The sequence below is a fragment of the Saimiri boliviensis genome, chromosome 8 (genome assembly GCF_048565385.1).
Source record: "Saimiri boliviensis isolate mSaiBol1 chromosome 8, mSaiBol1.pri, whole genome shotgun sequence".
In the NCBI taxonomy this organism is placed as follows: Eukaryota; Metazoa; Chordata; class Mammalia; order Primates; family Cebidae; genus Saimiri; species Saimiri boliviensis.
Window position 1 is genome coordinate 77,557,957 of NC_133456.1, and position 19,335 is coordinate 77,577,291.

Sequence of the window (19,335 nt, forward strand, 5' to 3'; positions counted from 1 at the left end):
TCTAGTGAGAGACTTGGGAAATGCCGGGAATGGTTCTTGACTTTGTGCTGCTGCTACTTTGGGGAAATGGACTAAGTTAAGGAATGAAAAGGTCTTCCAGCTTTCCTTTCTCCTCCTCTCTGACCCTGCCTTCCTCCCTAACTTTTTTTCCCACCAACTTTCCTTCTTTCTCATTTTCCTGTTTGCCCCTTCTGATAGGATGAAATTCTCTTTGGGATAGCATTACTATCTTTATAATAAACAAAGTCCCAGTTAGGGGGCATGTATCAAGACAAAAAATGCAAACTCTGTCTTTAAACTTTCATTGTAATTGAAGGAGCATTCTCACAGGCAATAAACCCAGGGAAGGCAGTGGTGATCCCAGAGACAGGCATATCTTGTAGTTTTGATAGTTCAGAAGCAGGAGAGGTAACTTCGGCTGGGCATTCATTGAATGGTTCCTGAAGTAGGTTTTATTTAAATTAGATCTTTTTATTTAAGTTAGATCTTGAGAAAACACAAATTAATCTGGCAAAATGAGCAAGGGATGGAGGCACAGCTCTAGGTAGGACTCAAGCTTCATGTGCTAATGTCTACGTCGTCTGCTGATTACTATAGTTCCTCACTCAGAGCTTGAATAGTTTCAGTTTACACAAACTGCTAATAAACTTGGCTGCCTATAGATGTACACAAGACCAAAAACAACACATTCGATGTGGAACAAGGGGTTACAATGGGCAGGCCTACTAAAAAGGAAGGCAAGTACAGGTCGATGGTTTGATAAGAAGAGAGGAGATAGAAAACAAAATAAACAGAACCCCCGCCACAAATTCTCAGCAACTTAAAAATCGCAGCAATCCAGATTGAGTGTGGTGGAGTCCAGTGGTGCTTTAAATTTAGAGAGTCCTCTAGAATGTCATCTTATATTTCGGTGAAGAAAGTGACAGGCGACAGTGTGGACCCCTTGTGAAAGGCTAAATTATTTTCTTTATGCTTTATCTTAGAAGATAGACAAATGCATAATCGATTTTAGAAAGAGTTCCATCCCAATGAAGTTACAATGTTTGTATTAAAACCACAAACCTTCAGCATTTGGAATGCTGCACATCAGAGAAGGAATAATTTGGTTTGACTTTCAATAACTTCCAAAGTTCTGTGGATCACTTTACGTCATACACTCTCATTGAAACTCCTTCTTATCACGTCTATGCCTCCTCCACTCCTAAGATTTCTTTTGCTTCTTCCTTGATTGAGGCTTTCAGCAGCTCCCCTCCGGAGTCTGGTGCATGGAGGTCCTGCTGGTGCCCCTTCTTCCGCATTTCCAATAAGCCAATGAGGTGGCAGTGGGAGAAGCTCAGAAGCGGGGGTTACTTGGACAAAAGTCTTGGCTTCCAATCTAAGAGCTGGACATTTTAGAAAAGTTACTTCCCTTCTCTGAGCCTTTGTTTTCCCATGTGGTAAATAAGAATAATAACCCTTTTTCATGGAGATGTTGTGAAAACAAAAGGCATTAATGCATGTAAGCATGCTGAATAAACTGGGGAACGGTTCCATTCCCAGTTCCTGCAGAACAATGATAACTCCCCTCTACCCCCTAGTTATCATGTGACGTGGACCTGTCTCCCTCCATTGCTTGTTAATTTACTTGAGGCTGTGTTTTCCCTGGTTTTGGTTGTGTTTTCAGTACTTCCCTGAGGAAAGGCTGTCCTGAGCTTTGCAGGTCACGCGTGTTGCATAACCCTGGAGGAGCGACACTACACGTAGCTGATAATGTGACTAGCGTCCTCCATGGTTGTGTGATGCAGGGGCCCTGACCACAGAGCCTCATTTGCTGCTGTGTCTGCATGTATCCAACATTAGCGATGCTTTTTTAATCCTTAACATTTAAGCCCTGTCCTGAGGCATAAAATTACTGTATACTGCCCCTGAATTGAAAATTTTGCACTGGATTATTCAGCTTCAAGCCGAGCTTTCAATTTCCCATTTCAGTTTTGACTGGACTACACTGGTCATCACCTTGAGAGAATTTTCCCAGCCACAGAAGTCTTCTGGTGAAGAGGGTCTTTAGTCTGGCATGATTTCAAAGTAAATATATGTAAAATAATTGGCAACTCTGATATTTAGGCTTTGGAGTTTTAATCCCCAAATCTTTGAAAAATGGGCACATCTCAACAGCCAGCGTTGAAAAGGGTGGTGGGGAAGGGGGAAATCACAGCATATTTCTGCTGCACTTCCCTCTTCCCACTCTAATCAGTATGAAGACTTTGTAGCATCTGAAATCTTGTGGTCTAACTGCTATTTGTTTCTGAAGGGCTTCAGTTTCTTCATCTGTGTACTGGGACTAATCATACCCACATCCAAGGGTTGCTAAGAGCGATCTGAGATGCTATGTATATGCATCCAGGCATAGAGCCAGACCCCTAACAGGCGCTCATGAAAACAATAGGTGACCCTGAAACCATGGTGACAAACAGCCTGCGTCTCCTCTTCTCTGACACTGCTTTTCTAGATTGGGGAGCTCTGACATAGAACTTTCTGTCTCACAATGATGGAATGCTCTATCTATGTGTCACTTCCACCTATGAGACCCCCTGGGCAAGGATGGGGTGTCTTCCCATTTTCTTAGTGTCCTCACTCTGTCCCCTAGTGAGGACAGACAACAGAGAGCTGCTGTGGTCAGCGAGCCGAGGAGCCAGACAAGGCTCTGTGGTTACATACTTATTTAGTTCCTTATTTATTACTTTTGCAGCTAACATTTTTACAATCATGTTATTTTGCGGTTTATTTGCAAAATGCATTGTGAGCCAAGTTTGCTTCCAATGTGCTCTGAGTCAGAAAAGGGTTGTACAGGGGACCCAGAGAGAGGGGAGGGGAGGGCAAAGAGCAGTTGCAAAAACATTATATAATTGATATATCTGTTATTGCTCCTTTCTTTGTAATTAGGCTACTCAAGGCAGATGGAGAAATGAAAACTGAGAATGCATAATAGGTTCATGTGCAGCAGCGTGATCAGACTCCTCTGCCTCAGAAGTCAAAAGCGAAGGGGCCAGCCTGGGACTTGGGGAAGATAACCCTGGAGAAAGCTTCACTCCTGCTAACCACCCACGAGCACCAAAGCAGCATCTTTGAAAATCTTTGGGAGATGACAGTAGAGCTTGGTTAGAGAGAGCGAGAGAGAGAGAGCGAAGCAATGGATTATGAATTAATTCATAAATACTATGAAGGAGTTTATTATAAATTGTTTTTGAAGATTTTAATAAACAAGAAAACCTAGTTTTCAGAGATTAGCTGAAATAAGTCCCAAGAGAAACTTTGCCAGAAGCTGCTTTTCCTTTTAACTTTCTATTCTTCCTGTCTCACCCTCCAGGCAATGGTAGATTCCTGAGAGGACTCCTGTTGTTGGTGAAGCCCATTTTGACTGTGTTCAAGTTTGTTCTTGTATTATTCCATCTGGTGGCAAACCCAAACCGCTTTCTTTTTTTACTCTCCTTGTAAATATTTACATAAGAAGGTTCTTGCAACTGCAGGTTCCTATATTGGTGGATTGGCGCAAAGCATAGTCTTGACGTGTTTTATTCCTTTTACGAACAATTCAGGTAAGTGGATTCTCTCCCAGCTCGTTAAAAAATAGCCTTTCATTTTATTAACATCATCAGAAACTAAATAGCATCAGAGGGGAAAATAAGTTAGCAATGTGCAGCCTCAAGTGGCAATCTCTGAGCCACTGTTGGTGGTTGATGCAAGATTTGGTGATTGCAGTTAATGGCTGGAATGCAGTATGCATTTAAAGGCGTCATCTCCCTTGGCAGAACAAGGATCTGTGGTGTTTTCTGGGACAGCTGAATGCATAAGAGATCAGATAACTGGATCAGGAGATTAAGACTTGGTTCCCAAACTTCAGACTCTAGCTCATCTTGCCTTCCTCCCTGAGGCACTATCTTCGTTTGCCTTCCCTTCGTTACCCTCCCTTCCTGGACAAGTCCATCCTTGCCCACCACTTTAACTGACACTTCTTTAGAGGGAGCAGTCAAACCTCTCTGTTTAGCCTTACCCTCACTTTTGAGCCCCAGTTCTGCATTCCTGCGTTTCCTGAACCTTTTAAACAAGATTGCCATCACAGCCTAAACCCGACAGAACCAAAGCCAACCTCAACTCCTTCTGAACCTAGTCCCATGCTTGCTCTTGTGAATGCAACCTTCCAGGCTCACTTGAACCAGCGTAATTCCTAAATCTGTCACCTTTGCCCCACCCCACCCCCAAATCTAATTAGTTGCCAAATGATGTTGATTTTGATGCTGCATGATGACTTCCACAGGTACATCTGTTTCTGTCCTCACTGTCACTGTCCTAGGTTTCCTTAAGCTTTATCCATTTATTTATCCACGTGCTCATTTATTCAATATACATGTTGAGTGGATGCTTCCTGTATACTAGACATCTAACAGGTGCCGGAAATACAGACATGAATAAGACAAAAAGAGAATTTGCACCTGTAAAATGCACATCAAAAAATTAATAATGAAACATGTTAAATTTGACCACATAGGAAAAACAAGAGAAGTCACAGGCTTACCTGGCTTCCGATATTATTCATTTGTCTGATTATGTCATTTTTCTTCTCAAATGACATCAATGCCCCTCAGTGTTACCTACTCATTTCAGACCACGTATTTATTCATCCATCACTCACATATCTTTTGTTCTCCTTCACACCATGCTCTTCATTGTCTCCATGCTCTTGCTAATGTGGTTTCTTCTTCCCACAGCACTCTTTTTACCTCACTACACCCAGCCATTCTTCACTGGGTTAATTGAAGAGATAACCTGATTAATGCAGATGCCAACACTTCAAGGAAGACATCTCCACTCTTCACTGAAGCCTTTCATAACATGCTCACAAGCCTTTTCTCCATCCTTTCATCCGCATCCATTAGGTAACCGTTCACTCTTCATACTTCCAGGAGAGCCTCATGGTATCAAATTGGCATTTGATACCAATTTATCTGTTCTGTGACACTAGCCTTGACCTAAACTTGGTGTTTGTAGAAAGCCCTTAAGGCCCCTGTTTTTCCTAACACACAGTTTGATTTGACTGACCCATCTGGCCGTTGCCACTCCTGCGTGGGGGTAGAAACTATCTTCTTTAAGATACAGTCCACAGAAGCATCTATTAACTGGGTTTCTTGGTTATTAGTGGATTGTACTAGATTTAAAACATGCAGAAGAGATAGTTTCCCTACGACCATTTTTTATGTGACCTGGAATACAAGTGCAGGGCATGATAAAGTTTGGCAGCAGCATTTTCATAAGAAATACGAAGTTTTTGCTAGGAACTTGTAGGGACATGGATGAACCTGGAAACCATTATTCTCAGCAAACTGACACAAGAGCAGAAAATCAAACACCGTATATTCTCGCTCATAGGCGGGTGTTGAACAATGAGAACACATGGACACAGGGAGGGGAGCACTACACACTGGGATCCGTTGGGGGGAAATGGGGGAGGGGCGGGGGGTGGGGAGGTGGGAAGAGATAGTATGGGGAGAAATGACAGATACAGGTGAGGGGACAGAAGGAAGCAAAGCACACTGCCATGTGTGTACCTATGCAACAATCTTGCATGTTCATCACATGTACCCCAAAACCTAAAATGCAATTAAAAAAAAAAAGAATAAAAGAAGTAGTATTGTTCTGTTTCTTTTTTTCTTCATCCAATTTACAGATGGGAAGAGAAGGTTTAAAGAACTGCAATTTGGATGTGTCATAGTGAATTAGAAGAGATAACAGGGTTATTAAAAATCAGGTATTACGCAAGTAAATTTTGGTATTTGATCACCTGCATTTCCATGGCTTTAATGAAAATTGATCGGTGGTGTTCCATTCAGTTAGTCTACTGTGTTTTGATTTCTTTATATTTAATGCCCTCTAACCTGACGCTTTTAAAAAAAAACCAGACTGGCATTCCTGAGAATGCAGAGTGTCAGCTGTGCAGCAGCAGAGAGCTGCTGAAGGCTGCTGAGCCACACCTGGCCACAGCTGGATTGAAGATGGGTCTGAGTTCTGAGAAAGACTGCACACTCTCCCTATTGGAAAAACAGACTTCCTTTCGGGAAATATTCAATAAAAAGTTTTGAGACACAGAGTCCCATTCACGGTGAGAGAGATCGAGACACAGAGTCCCATTCACGGTGAGAGAGATCGAAGGTAGCTGTTTTCCCTCTTAAGGTTTGGCGCAGTTTGTAAGGATACTATTAAATGTAATCCAGAACTGATTATTTTGTTGATCATGTTTCAAAACCCCTGCCCTTTAAACAAGTTCCCAGAGTAAATTGAATGCCATTGTGGGAAGTTTAACTTTTTAAAGGAAGTCTTGTTGTATTTTGAGATTGAGGGAGAGGATTATGGGAGAGGATGACTGGAAACCTGCCCCAAAACTGAAAAATCCAAGGGGATGGGAGGAAGGATGAACAGAGAAGAGAAAGACTAGAATTCTGGGTCAGAAACTCTCGCTGAATGAGTCATCCCATAGGACAAATAAAACCTCACTCATCACCCTGTCTTCCCTCTCTGTAGCGAGAGAAGCAAACATTGGGGCCCTGGAAAAACATCAGCAACTTCTCGTAGCATCTGTAGGTGGGGATGATTTCCAAGCCACTGAGAGGGCTGTAAACGCAGTTACTGGGGCTTTAGTTTTTCTCAGCCAAGTAGGAAGAACCTCCAAATTGACCTTGGAAAAACATACTCAATGAAGGAAAAAAATATGGTAAGCTCTCCCTGTGTATTTGTATTAGAGATTTTTTTTTTTTTTTTAAAGAAACAAATACATTGCTTTCCAGTTTTCCATGAAAAGAGTTTGAATACTCTCATATTCACCATGGTAAAATCCTTAGAGTGGGATTTGAAAGGCTGTAGACAGGTCGTAAGCTTCGCCCTCTTTAACAAGCACAAGGTCATCCACACAGTACAACCGTATTTGTGTTAAAAAGCCTAAGGGGGAAAGCATTCTTGCCACTCCTCTCAGCAAAGATTGAAATTAGCATTTTTATGAAGAACATAAACTCTCTGCGTATCAAAGATGCACTTTTATTACTCTGAAACTGGCTCGAATAAGCATCCTGAAAACATTTGGCTCTTTCCCTTCCAGGAAGAGGCCAATTAAAACACAGTCTGTCTAACTGCCAGTCCCTACCCACTCTTCAGTGGGGTAACAACAATACCGAGATGGCAGCGTTGGCGCCGCAAAAGTGGCTTTTCAGTTATTGGGTACCTGGAGGGAAAGTAATGATTTCTTGGCTCTCATCGCAAAAACAATTTTTTTTTTTTTAAAAAAACAACAACCCCCTAAAAAAACCCACAAAAGTCGACGCTTATTTTACTTGTCCCTCCTCACTCCAATTATGAATTGCTTGGTTCAGACAGACAATTTAACTTGCCACCAATTGTGGCAGCTGTTCTCCCTGTTCTCCCACCTCTGGTGCAATGAGGCTCAAGGGAGAGGGGCAGTTCCTTGTGCCCTGGTGGCGCCAGCATGCTTTTACAAGCCGTGATTACCCTCTGGCAGGCAGCCCATGCTGGTGGGCTGCTTTCTGGAGCAGAGACCCACAGTGTGCAGTCCCCCTGTGGCTACCAACCGACCTGCCATTTGATGCTGTTTCTTCAGGTACGGTCTCGTCTGACCAGTGGTTTTCTTATTATAAGAGTCCTCTCTATCATGGCATGAAGTAGAAAGTGGAAAGGACAGTGTCTGGCTGCTTTTGGAGCCAGAGGCAACAGGCCAGGATTTACCTCACTCGTTTGGATTTACTCATCAGCCAAATGAGTCTTGCTAAAATATTTAGTCTCCATATACACAATAAACAATTTTGAACTGGATTCAGACTCAAGATTCAATTTCCCTTTCAATGGAAATGACGCCAAGCACAGGTACATAAATGATGCTCAGTAAACATTTCTCGAGTGGAAGAATTAATATGCCAAGACCTAGAGAGGAAGTATTTTCACAGTGTACCTCCGTCCATTTCCCTCCACTTTTCTGATGTGATGAAATTCAATCTTGTGATTGATATACTAGTATTACCTCTGACAAGGAATCTTCCAGATTTCAGACAAAGAGTGGACTGATTTCATATGAAAACAGTTAATGCAGTATTTGGAGGTTTAACGGTTTTGATGTTTCGACTACAAATAAGACTACCTGTCAAAACTAACTCAGAAAATGGAGATTTATTAATAAAACTTACAGATGAGATGTTCAGAGATTAGCAGTTCTGGGGGTAGATCAGTAACTCATCGGTGTCAATGGTTAAGATCAATGCCCCTGGAATTTTCTTTCTCTTTTCTTCATGGTTTCAAGTTGGACGCTGCAGTTCTAAACAACATGTCTTCATAGAATAATGACTAAAACAAAACAGAAGATACTTTCATTTTAAAGACCTAAAAGATTTCCTCTTAACATCGTATTTCTGATAACTGGGTTACATGCAAAGTAAAACAAATTGTCATGAGTGACTAGACTCATTGCATTAGTTTGGTAGGATAGTCATAACAAAGTATCACAGACTGGGTGGCTTCAACAACAGAAATTCCTTTACTCATGATTGTGGATGCTCAAAGTACAAGAGCAAGATGTCAGTAGGACTGGCTTCTTCTGAGACCTGTTTTCTTCTTTGCTTTTAGATGGCCGCCTTCTTCCTGGGTCTTCACATGGTCTTTCCTCTATGTATTTCTGTGTCTTAATTTCTTCTTACAAGGACACCAGTCATATGGATGGTGACTCACCCTAACAACGTCACCTTAACTTGTTTACTTTTTAAAAATACCTTCTCTCCAATGATAGTCACATTCTGAGGTAATAGGACTCAGGACTTCAGCATAAAAATTGTCAGGGAATGGGGAGGGAGGGACATACAATTCACCCCCAAGCACCCATCATGATGGAATTTTTGAGATTTAACATATTACTGCTCTGGTAACACAGGGGCTTAACAAGAAAGAAAGAGGAGAGACTCTCACCTATGTCTTTACATATTATTATTATTATTTGCACGTAATAATTGTTGAGATGCCTTCGTTTCCCCAAATGTGATTAAAGATGCCAATATAAGAAATAATTTAGAAAACTGAAGGTTAAAATAATGATAATCTCTGTCGTTAGATACGTCCCTGGACACATGGCCAGCAGTATCCAGTGAGAGCATATTCTGTTGTAGCAAGTGTGTGTCAGAGAAAATTAAATGGATTTTCTTAATAAATGACACAATAACTTCTCTTAACGAAGAATCAATCTTGGTTTAGAAAAATTCTTGACACCTGAATAGTGGGAAAGTGATTCTCAGAGACCATGGGCTACCAGCAGCAATAAAAGATTAAAAGATTAAAAGATTAAATTTTTTATTTTATTTTATTTTTTTGAGACAGAGTCTCACTCTGTTACCCAGGCTGGAGTGCAGTGGCATGATCTCAGCTCACTGCAACCTCTGCCTCCTGGCCTGAAGTGATTCTCCTGCCTCAGCCTCCTAAGTAGCTGGGTCCACCACCCAGGTCTGGCTAAGTTTTGGTATTTCTAGCAGAAATGAGGATTCACTGTGCTGGTCAGGTTGGTCTTAAACTTCTGACCACAGGTGATACAGCTGCCTCGGCCTCCCAAAGTGCAGGGAATACAGGCATGAGCCACTGTATTTATTAAGCCATCCAGCCTTAAACTTATTTGAATAAACCGTGAGCTGAGATTTGGTAGTATGGGAAAACATGAGAAGTTAGAAGATAGCACAAGGCTGACAACCTTGACGGAAAAGGGTACAGGGATAATATCTGGTTGTGAGAGAATCAAGTCTTCCTAGAATGAAGAAGTCTCATTTCTGATTTGAACATATTTTTGCTGGTGTAATGTAGTACTCTCCTCAGCCACCTTCCTTTGATCATCAGTAAAACATACTGTGCACGACCCTATCTCAAGAGAGTGAGTTTGGGGAAACCAAGTATGCAGTGGTATTGGATATGACATGAGCAGACCTGGGAGATGACCTATAAGTGGAACTGATTAAACAAACATCATTTCCAGAAACGCAGATGTCTATGAGCTATAATCACTTTCTACTCCTACCTCCAAGTACAAACAAAAATCTGGAGAAGGATTTTTTTTTTTTTTCAATTTTTTTTTTTTTTTTTTTTTTTTGAGACGGAGTTTCGCTCTTGTTACCCAGGCTGGAGTGCAATGGCGTGATCTCAGCTCACCACAACCTCCGCCTCCTGGGGTCAGGCAATTCTCCTGCCTCAGCCTCCTGAGTAGCTGGGATTACAGGCACACGCCACCATGCCCAGCTAATTTTTTGCACTTTTAGTAGAGACGGGGTTTCACCATGTTGACCAGGATGGTCTCGATCTCTCGACCTCGTGATCCACCCGCCTCGGCCTCCCAAAGTGCTGGGATTACAGGCTTGAGCCACCGCGCCCGGCTTTTTTTCAATTTTAACAGGACATGGAAAAGGATGTAAGAATGAGGATGTGTTTGACTCAATGTTATCTAACCTTTATGGGGCAGGGTCATCCCAGATTTATTTAGGTTACATATATAGTGACATTTTGAATTATAAGAGACAGTAGATTATGAATGATATTTTACATTAGATTATGAATGATATTTTAAATGTTTGTCTATGTATTAGTCTATATTTTACAAGACTTTCACTTTTGTTACATATGACTACTAGAATCTTGAAAAAATAGTGAAAACTTTAAAAAACATTTTATTTGTTAAAAATTTTTATTTTCAATTTTTATTTTTTTGAGACGGAGTCTTACTCCGTCACCCAGGCTGAAGTGCAGTGGTGCAATCTCGGCTCACTGCAACCTCCGCCTCCTGTGTTCAAGCAATTCTCCTGCCTCAACCTCCCAAGTAGCTAGGATTACAGGTACCTGCCACCATGGCCAGCTAATTTTTTTGCATTTTTAGTAGAGACGGGGTTTTACCATGTTGGCCAGGCTGGTCTTGATCTCCTGACCACAGTTAATTCACCTGCCTCAGCCTCCCAAAGTGCTGGGATTACAGGCATGAGCCACCATGCCCCGCCTAATTTTGAGATAATTTTAAATAAACACACAGGTATAAGGAACAATACAGAGAGATCTCATATACCCTTTACTCAGTATCTACCCATGGTAGCATCTTGCAAAACTCCAGTACAGTATTACATCCAGAGTATTAACTTTGATGCCGTGAAGATACAGAACATTTCACTACCACAAAGAGCCCTTGTATTGCCCTTTTAGCTACACTCTCATCCCTCTCATCTCATCCCCTCCTTAACCGCTCGCAACTACCAATCTGTTCTCTATTTTTATAATTTTGTCATTTCAAAATAGCTCTATAAATGGAATCATGCAGTATATAACCTTTTGAGATTGGCTTTTTCCACTCAGTGTAATTTTTTGGAAAGTCATCCAGGTAGTAGCCATTTATCAATATATTTTTCTTTTTATTGCTGAGTAACATTCTATGATATGGACATGCCAGTTTTTGTTTAAACATTCACCTATTTTAAGTCTGGGTTGTTTCCAGTTACGAGATATTACAAAGATGCTTGGTATAAAATGAATCTTGTTCTCCAAAAATGTTGAATTCTTAGCACCCAATACCTCAGAAAGTGACCCTATTTTGAGGTGGGGGTCTTTGCAGAGGTAATCAAAGTAAAATACAATCATTAGTTTGGGCTGTTATTCGATTTGAGTGGTGTCCTTAGGAAAGATTAAATTTAGAGATGGCCATGTACACAGAGAGACTGCCGTATGAAAATGAAGTTAGAGATTAGAGTGACACCAATTTCCAGGAAACCTCCGAAAGTGAGGCGAGCAGCATGGAGCAGATTCTGTCTCACAACCCTCAGAAGAAATCAACCCTGCTGATAACTTGATTTTGGGATTCCAGTCTCCAAACCTGTGAGACACTAAATACCTGCTGTTTAAGCTACTCTGCAGTACTTTGTTAATGGCAGCACTAGTAAACCAATAGAGTGCCATAAACTTTCGTGTATATGTTTTTGTACAGACACAAATCCTTATTTCTTCGGAATAAATGGCCAGGAGTGCAATTGCTTCTGGGTCATAGGGTAGCTGCAAATTAAGTTAACAAACAAACAAACAAACAAAAACCCTGTTTTCCAGAATGGCTATACTTCTTTACATTCCCAGACGAATGTAAAGGATGACTCAAATCCTTTGCATTCTCACTAACGTTTGATGTTGTCACTGTTTTTTTATTTGAGCCATTCCACTGAGTGCATATTGGTATCTCATATTTATGTTAGTTTGCATTTCTCTAATGGCAAATGATGATGGACTTCTTTTCATGAGCTTGTTTGTTTCTGCTGTTGAGTTGTGAGCATTTTTATATATCCCAAATAGCAGTTCTTTGTTATGTATGTACTTTGCTTATGTTTTCCCAGTTTGAAGCTTATCTTATCCTCTCTTTAAAAGGGGCCTTTTGTGGATCAAAAGTTTGTAATTGTGATGAAATCTGCTTTATCACTTGTATCTTTTTATGTATCATGCCTTTAGTGTCAATTTTAAGAATTCTTTGCTTAGCTCAAGATATGCCAGTGTAATTTCTATATTTATTATAAAATGTTTTTAGCTTTGTAGTTTACGTTTGAATCCATGATTCACTTTGAGTTAATTTTTATGTAAAGTGTGAGGATGGTGTCACGGTTCACTTTTTGTCTATAGACGTCCAATTATTCTAGCACCATTTATTGAAAAGGCTACCTTTTTTTCCATGGAATTGTTTTTGAGCCTTTGTCAACAATCAATTAGGCATATGTGTATGCGTCTGTTTTTGGGTTCCCTAACCTGTCCCACTGATCTGTGTGTGTGTTCCTTCACCAAATACCACACCGTATTGATTGAGCCTTAATATCAGGTAGAGTGATTCCTTCCATTTTCTTCTTTATTCTGTCAATCTCTGTTTTGTTTTCGTTTGTTTTTGAGATGAAGGTCTCGCTCTTGTCCCCCAGACTGGAGTGCAATGGTGTGATCTCGACTCACTGCAAACTCCGCCTCCTGGTTTCAAGCGATTCTCCTGCCTCAGCCTCCCGAGTAGCTGGGATTACAGGTGCACGCCAACATGCCCGGCGAATTTCTTGTATTTTTTAGTAGAGACATGGTTTCTCCATGTTAGCCAGGCTGGTCTTGAACTCTTGACCACAAGTGATCTGCCCGCTTGGCCTCCCAAAGTGCTGGGATTATAGGCGTGAGCCAACTTACCTGACCTGTTTTTGTTTTTAAAGAAGAACTGATGTATTTAGTTTATGTATGTTTAATGTAACTATTGATCTCTTAAGTTTTCCCTTTAATTTTATGGTTTGGGTTTATTCTATTTTTTTGTGTTTCTTTGTTTTCTTTTTCTTTTTTTCTGTCATTCTCTGTGTTATGTGAACATTGTTTAGCATTTCATTTTAACCTTTTCCTACCCTTTGGGGTGTTATCTCTTTATACAACATCTTTGGTGGTGCTCTCGGTTTTACATTATATATACATAGCTTATCACTCTTAACTTGTATAATCATTTTACCAGTTCAAATGAAGTGTATAAACTTTGCTTCCTTTTACATTTATTTGTGACATAATATTCTTAAATATTTCCTCTCTATACACTTAACTCCACATTAGACAGTGTTGTATTTTTTCTTCAATCATCAAACATAGGAAAACTGAAGATGAAGAGGAAAATCTATTTTATTTGTTTATATTTTTGCTTACTATTTACTTTCCTTTTTCTGATGTTCCAAGAGTCTTTTAAAAAAATCATTTTTCTGTCTAGAGAAATTTCTTAGTCATTCTGCTATGATAAGTTTTCTGCTGACAAATTACCTTAATTTTTTTGCATCTGAAAATGTCTTGATTTCCCTTCATTCCCGAATAATACTTTCACTGGCTAATGGATTACGACTTGACAATTTTTTTTTTTTTTTTTTGTAAAGCACATGGAAAAATGTTATGTCACTTTCTTCTGGCTTCAATGATTTCTGATGAGAAATCCACTATTGCTTGATTTTTTTTTTCTTATATAGGTATGGTTTTGCTGTTTCTTTGTCACTTTCAAATTTTTTTCTTTGTAGTTTTGAGAACTTCGACTATAATGTGTCTTGGTATGAATTTCTTTATTATTTTCTCTTTGTGATTCATTCAGCCTTCGGATCTGAAGATTTATGAATTTTTTTTGGCCAGATTTGGGGAATTTGAGTTCATCATTTCATTAAGTACATTTTCAGCTCCACAGTTTTTCTCCTTTTATTCTGGCATTTCAATAACACAAAACTTGTTATACTTCCACAGGAAGCGAGACTTTGTTCATATTTTACTTAGTCTATTTTTTTTCTCTGTTGTTCAGATCAGGCAATTTCTACTGTTCTTGAAGTTCACTAATTATTATGTCTCCTCCATCTTGCTCTTGAACCCATCATTGAGTTTTAAAATTTCAGCTATTACAGTTTTAAGTTCTAATATTTCCATTTTGCCTTTATAATATTTTATATTTCTTGCTGAGAAATATTTCCTTGCTAGGATTTTCCGTATTTTTTTTTCATTTGCTTCAATTGTGCTAATAATTGTTCATTGAAGCATTTTTATGGTAGCTACCTTACAGTATTTGTTAGATAATTCTGTGTCGCTCTCAACTTAGTGTTGGCCTCTACTGACTGTCTTTTTTTTTTTTTTTTTTCCTTTCAGCTCAAGATCTTCCTGGTACTTGGCATGAATGTTTTAAATTGAAATCTGGACATTTTTGGCATTATGTTACGAAAAACTGGATCTTACTAATAACCTTCTGTTTTATCTTGTTCTTTCTGACATCCCTTTGGTAGGGAAAGAGGAAGCCACTATCTTGTCACCAACTTGGTCTCCACTGACACATAGTAGAGCAGGATCCTCCTCACTGCTGAGTAGAGTCAGGAGTTCCAGCTTCCTACTGGGAGCCTCTGCTGATACCTGCTTAGCTGGAAGAGGCGAGTGCTAGGTTACTGATGTCTATGTGGCCTTTACTTTCCACATGGGATGGTGCTGATGGTGATGGCAGTCTTAGTACCATGGGAAGTGGTGAAAGTCCTAACTCTGTAGTAGACCCGTTTTGATAATTCTCTAGAAGGCAGTAAGAGAGTGTTTCATTTCTGCTTAGTAGGTGTGGAAGTCCAGGCTCTCCCTGTGGTTTTGACTGACATTGAGTGGGTGGGAGAACTTGTCCTGACTCTATAGTGATGAAAGATTCAGCTCCTAACTTGGCTGTCTCAGACACTCCTCCTGCAAGGGGCTCATTACAGCCAGGTGAGGGTGGAAACTGAGGTTCCTCTTTGGCCTTTGCTGGTGTAGGTGAAAAGAGGCATGAGTTTTTTCTGGGAAGTTTTGATAGAGTGGGGTGCTTATTGTCAAAAGTATTTCTGTTTTGCTAGTCTCCCCCTTTCCTGGCCCTTTGGCTAGAGAGCTGACTTTGGTGGGACTTTATTTATTGATTTGGTGTTTCTGTGTTTCCATCTTCTGCACTGCAAAGTTTGAGTTACGTGAGATGAAAACAGAACTCACCACTGTGTTGTCTCTTGTATCCTAAGGTCCATAGATTATCTACCTTCTTCTCTCTGCCTTTCAGAAAAGGTGTTTATTTCATGTATGTGTTCAGGGGTTTTAGTTGTGCTTAGCAGGAGGGATAAGAAAAAAGAACAATATTGATTCCATATTCTTCGAAGTAAATGCTTCTAACATTTCATTTTAAAATATGTTAAAGAGTTACAAAATAGTACAAGAAATTTCTGAATATACTTTATCCTTATAGTTAAATAGTTAACATTTTGGCCCCCAAATAGTTAACATTTTAGCATCTTTGCTTTATATTTATTCATTCTTTCATTTATTTATTTATTTATTTCTAGCTAATCTTATTGAACCCTCTCAGAGTAAGTTGCAAACTCTAACACCTTCAGTGTGTACCTTCTAAAAACAAAATTAGGCTGGGTGCAGCAGCTCATGGAGGTTATCCCAGCACTTTGGGAGGCTGAGGTGGGCAGATTACCTGAGGTCAGGAGTTTGAGACCAGCCTGTGTAACATGCTGAAACCTTGCATTTACTAAAAGTACAAAAATTAGCTGGGCATAGTGGCATATGCCTATAATGAAAACCACTCGGGAAGCGGAGGCAAGAGAATCGCTTGAACTCAGGAGACAGGTTGCAGTGAGCCAAGATTGCACCACTGCATTCCAGCATGGGTAACAGAGCGAGACTCTGTCTCAAAAACAAAAACAAAAATGAGAAACAAGAAGATTCTCTTTTTGTGAAGAAGAAAATGCTTCTATTAATCACAACATGCAATTGATGTGACATCCTATTAGAATTAAATCAGGATAAATACTGGTGTTATGAAATTTATATTTCTCACCTCCATTCTGAAGGAAAATATTACAAATTAGGACTTGTCATAATCTTATGGACTGATTTCAGTAAAAACTATTTTAAAAGTAAATAGCAATTAACATATATTCTCAAACTGTGCTCAGAAGTAGTTAAAAAGGCAACTAAAAAATCTGTAACGATAACAACCAGCAGGATTAGGACCGTTCTGTTAAACATTAGGAACCACATCTCTCTCTCTCTCTCTTTTTTTTTTTTTTTTTGAGACGGAGTTTCGCTCTTGTTACCCAGGCTGGAGTGCGATGGCGCGATCTCGGCTCACCACAACCTCCGCCTCCTGGGTTCAGGCAATTCTCCTGCCTCAGCCTCCTGAGTAGCTGGGATTACAGGCACACGCCACCACGCCCAGCTAGTTTTTTGTATTTTTAGCAGAGACGGGGTTTCACCATGTTGACCAGGATGGTCTCGATCTCTCGACCTCGTGATCCACCTGCCTCGGCCTCCCAAAGTGCTGGGATTACAGGCTTGAGCCACCGCGCCCGGCCCACATCTCTTTTTTAACTGTTACATTAGTACTCCTTTTTCACTGGAAAGGCAGCTGCTTGCTATGGGTGCTATGCTGATTAGCAAGTTTCTTCTTAAGTAAAAGACACTTGATTGATCAAGACTCAAGTGTATTTTCTTTCGATTTTGCTCTCTTTTAAAGCAGAAACAAAAACGCTTGTCTTTGATATATAAGGAGGCATATATAAAATACAGCTGCTATAATCTTCTAAATCACAGTTAAATGGGTAAAAGAAGTATTCGTAGAAGTAAGTCTTTGAAGTATTTTGTTATGAAAATAACAAAACTTCCAAATAATTCCTCAAAGTAGCTTTCCTTTTTGGTATACGACTTTATAAACATCACACACGGTAAGTATTTTAGCAATTTCCTGTATCAACTACACTTTGCCCTCAATAGGTTTAGAGTATGATTTCAAATGATTTCTACATATAAGCATCTTTATTTTATTTATTTAGTTTTTGAGATAGAGTCTTGCTTTGTTGCCAGGCTGGAGTGCCGTGGCACGATCTCAGCTAACTGCAACCTCCACCTCCCGGGTTTAAGCCATTCCCCTGCCTCAGCCTCCTGAGTAGCTGGGATTACAGGTGTGCGCCACAACACCTGGCTAATTTTTTTTTTTTTTTTTTTTGAGACGGTGTTTCGCTGTTGTTACCCAGGCTGGAGTGCAATGGCACAATCTTGGCTCACCGCAATCTCTGCCTCCTGGGTTCAAGCAATTCTCCTGCCTCAGCCTCCCGAGTAGCTGGGACTACAGGCGTGCACCACTCATGCCCGGCTAATTTTTGTATTTTTAGTAGAAGCGGGGTTTCACCTTGCCGACCAAGATGGTCTCGATCTCTTGACCTCGTGATCCACCCGCCTCGGCCTCCCACAGTGCTGGGATTATATGGCTAATTTTTTTGTATTTTAGTACAGACGGGTTTTTGCCATGTTGGCAGGATGGCCTCGATCTTCTGACCTCGTGATCTGCCTTCCTTTGCCTCCCAAAGAACTGGGATTACAGGCATGAGCCACCACGCCCAGCCATAAGCATCTTCAAGTAAGTTTTGTTTTCACTGAACTGAGTCTCTTTTTTTCATTTATGTGCCTATGGAAGTTAATTTGAGCATACACACACATATATGTACTGGCATACATATGAGTATACCTGTGTGTTTTCTAAGTAAGTTACTTTTACCACTAGAATACAACTAGACACAACAGGGACAACTCTGTGAGATAGTGTGATCTTCCTGGGAAACCCTTCTTTAGGTTGAGGAGGGCAGGCACAGTTTGCTGAAGGATGTGATAAAGCTGTAGTAAGTCTTCTAATCATCCATTAATCCTGTGTTTCCAGGTCTCACCACCGCTACTATGTGCATATTGGCTTCCTCAGCAGTACTGGCCTCTCAAGTAACATCTATCAGAAACAAAATGTTGTTGGTGGGGCACCTGATGCTGTCTGCAATCCTTTGGTAACTTTCACTCTCGACTTCGTGTCCAATCTTGGTATCAGAGTGACCATCAATGAGCTCAAGGATCCCTTTGCAGACTGTCCGAATCACAATTTCTGTGCCTCTACACTCCCTGAGGAATAGATGCACACCTTCATTCCAGCCTCTCTCCACTTCCTGACTGCTGGAAACACATTCGCAAATAACTCTGCGTTCATGAGCCATGCTGTGAATGCTGCCCTTCACATGTGGCCCTGCAGCTGTTTGAACATGGTGGTCTTTCCATCCAGGGACATCTGCCAGCACACATTACCTACCACAGCCTGGGTCATCTGTTGCAGAGCATCGGCTCCATTTCCATGCCGCATATCTTCCTGCTTCAGGGATAGGAACAGCCCTATCCAGGGAAATGTCGTCTTCAGCCTGTTTCCTCAAGAGATTGATACCCTGCGGCCACTCCTCTTCTTCCCAATGTGTCTGCAGGTACTCTAACATTTTCTTCACTGTAAGGAAATACAGTGTCCTTCCGTGTCTAGCCAGATCAGGTTGATTTCGGTGGGCATCGGAAGCACGAACATTTCCCTATGGGATGCTACTAGGGAAATCTGCCTGCTGGTAGGGAGGGCTTAGGGCAGTGAGGAATGCAGCTCATACAGTCCTGGAGCCAGCAACTGGGTGCAGCCTGGCCCATGCTGGGAGAGGCCACCTCTGCACAGGGTACAATCATACTCAAGAAATTAACTTGTATGCAATATTATTTAATCTTACAGATATTATTCACATTTCATCAGTCGTATCACTTATATCTTTATATTAAAAATAAAATAACTCAAACATTTTATAGGGAACTATGTCCTGTAATGTAGAACCCTGGGGTTTGCTGTATGATTTAAAGGGAATTCAATCAGTTCATTGATTTCATTCTCATTCTCTTCCTCTTTCTCTCATTTTCTTATTCTCTATCAACCTC

General features: G+C 40.5%; 1 long non-coding RNA gene and 1 pseudogene across 1 annotated transcript in view; both read right to left on the reverse strand.

Annotated features, from left to right (window-relative positions):
• LOC141585268 (uncharacterized) overlaps positions 1-19,335 on the reverse strand; it is a 118,583-nt gene that overhangs the window by 12,906 nt on the left and 86,342 nt on the right. The window contains exon 3 of the long non-coding RNA XR_012518665.1: positions 8,220-8,376. This is a non-coding gene — a long non-coding RNA (uncharacterized LOC141585268). The remainder of the gene's footprint in view (positions 1-8,219; positions 8,377-19,335) is intronic.
• LOC101046924 (enolase-phosphatase E1 pseudogene) lies at positions 18,180-18,697 on the reverse strand (annotated as a pseudogene).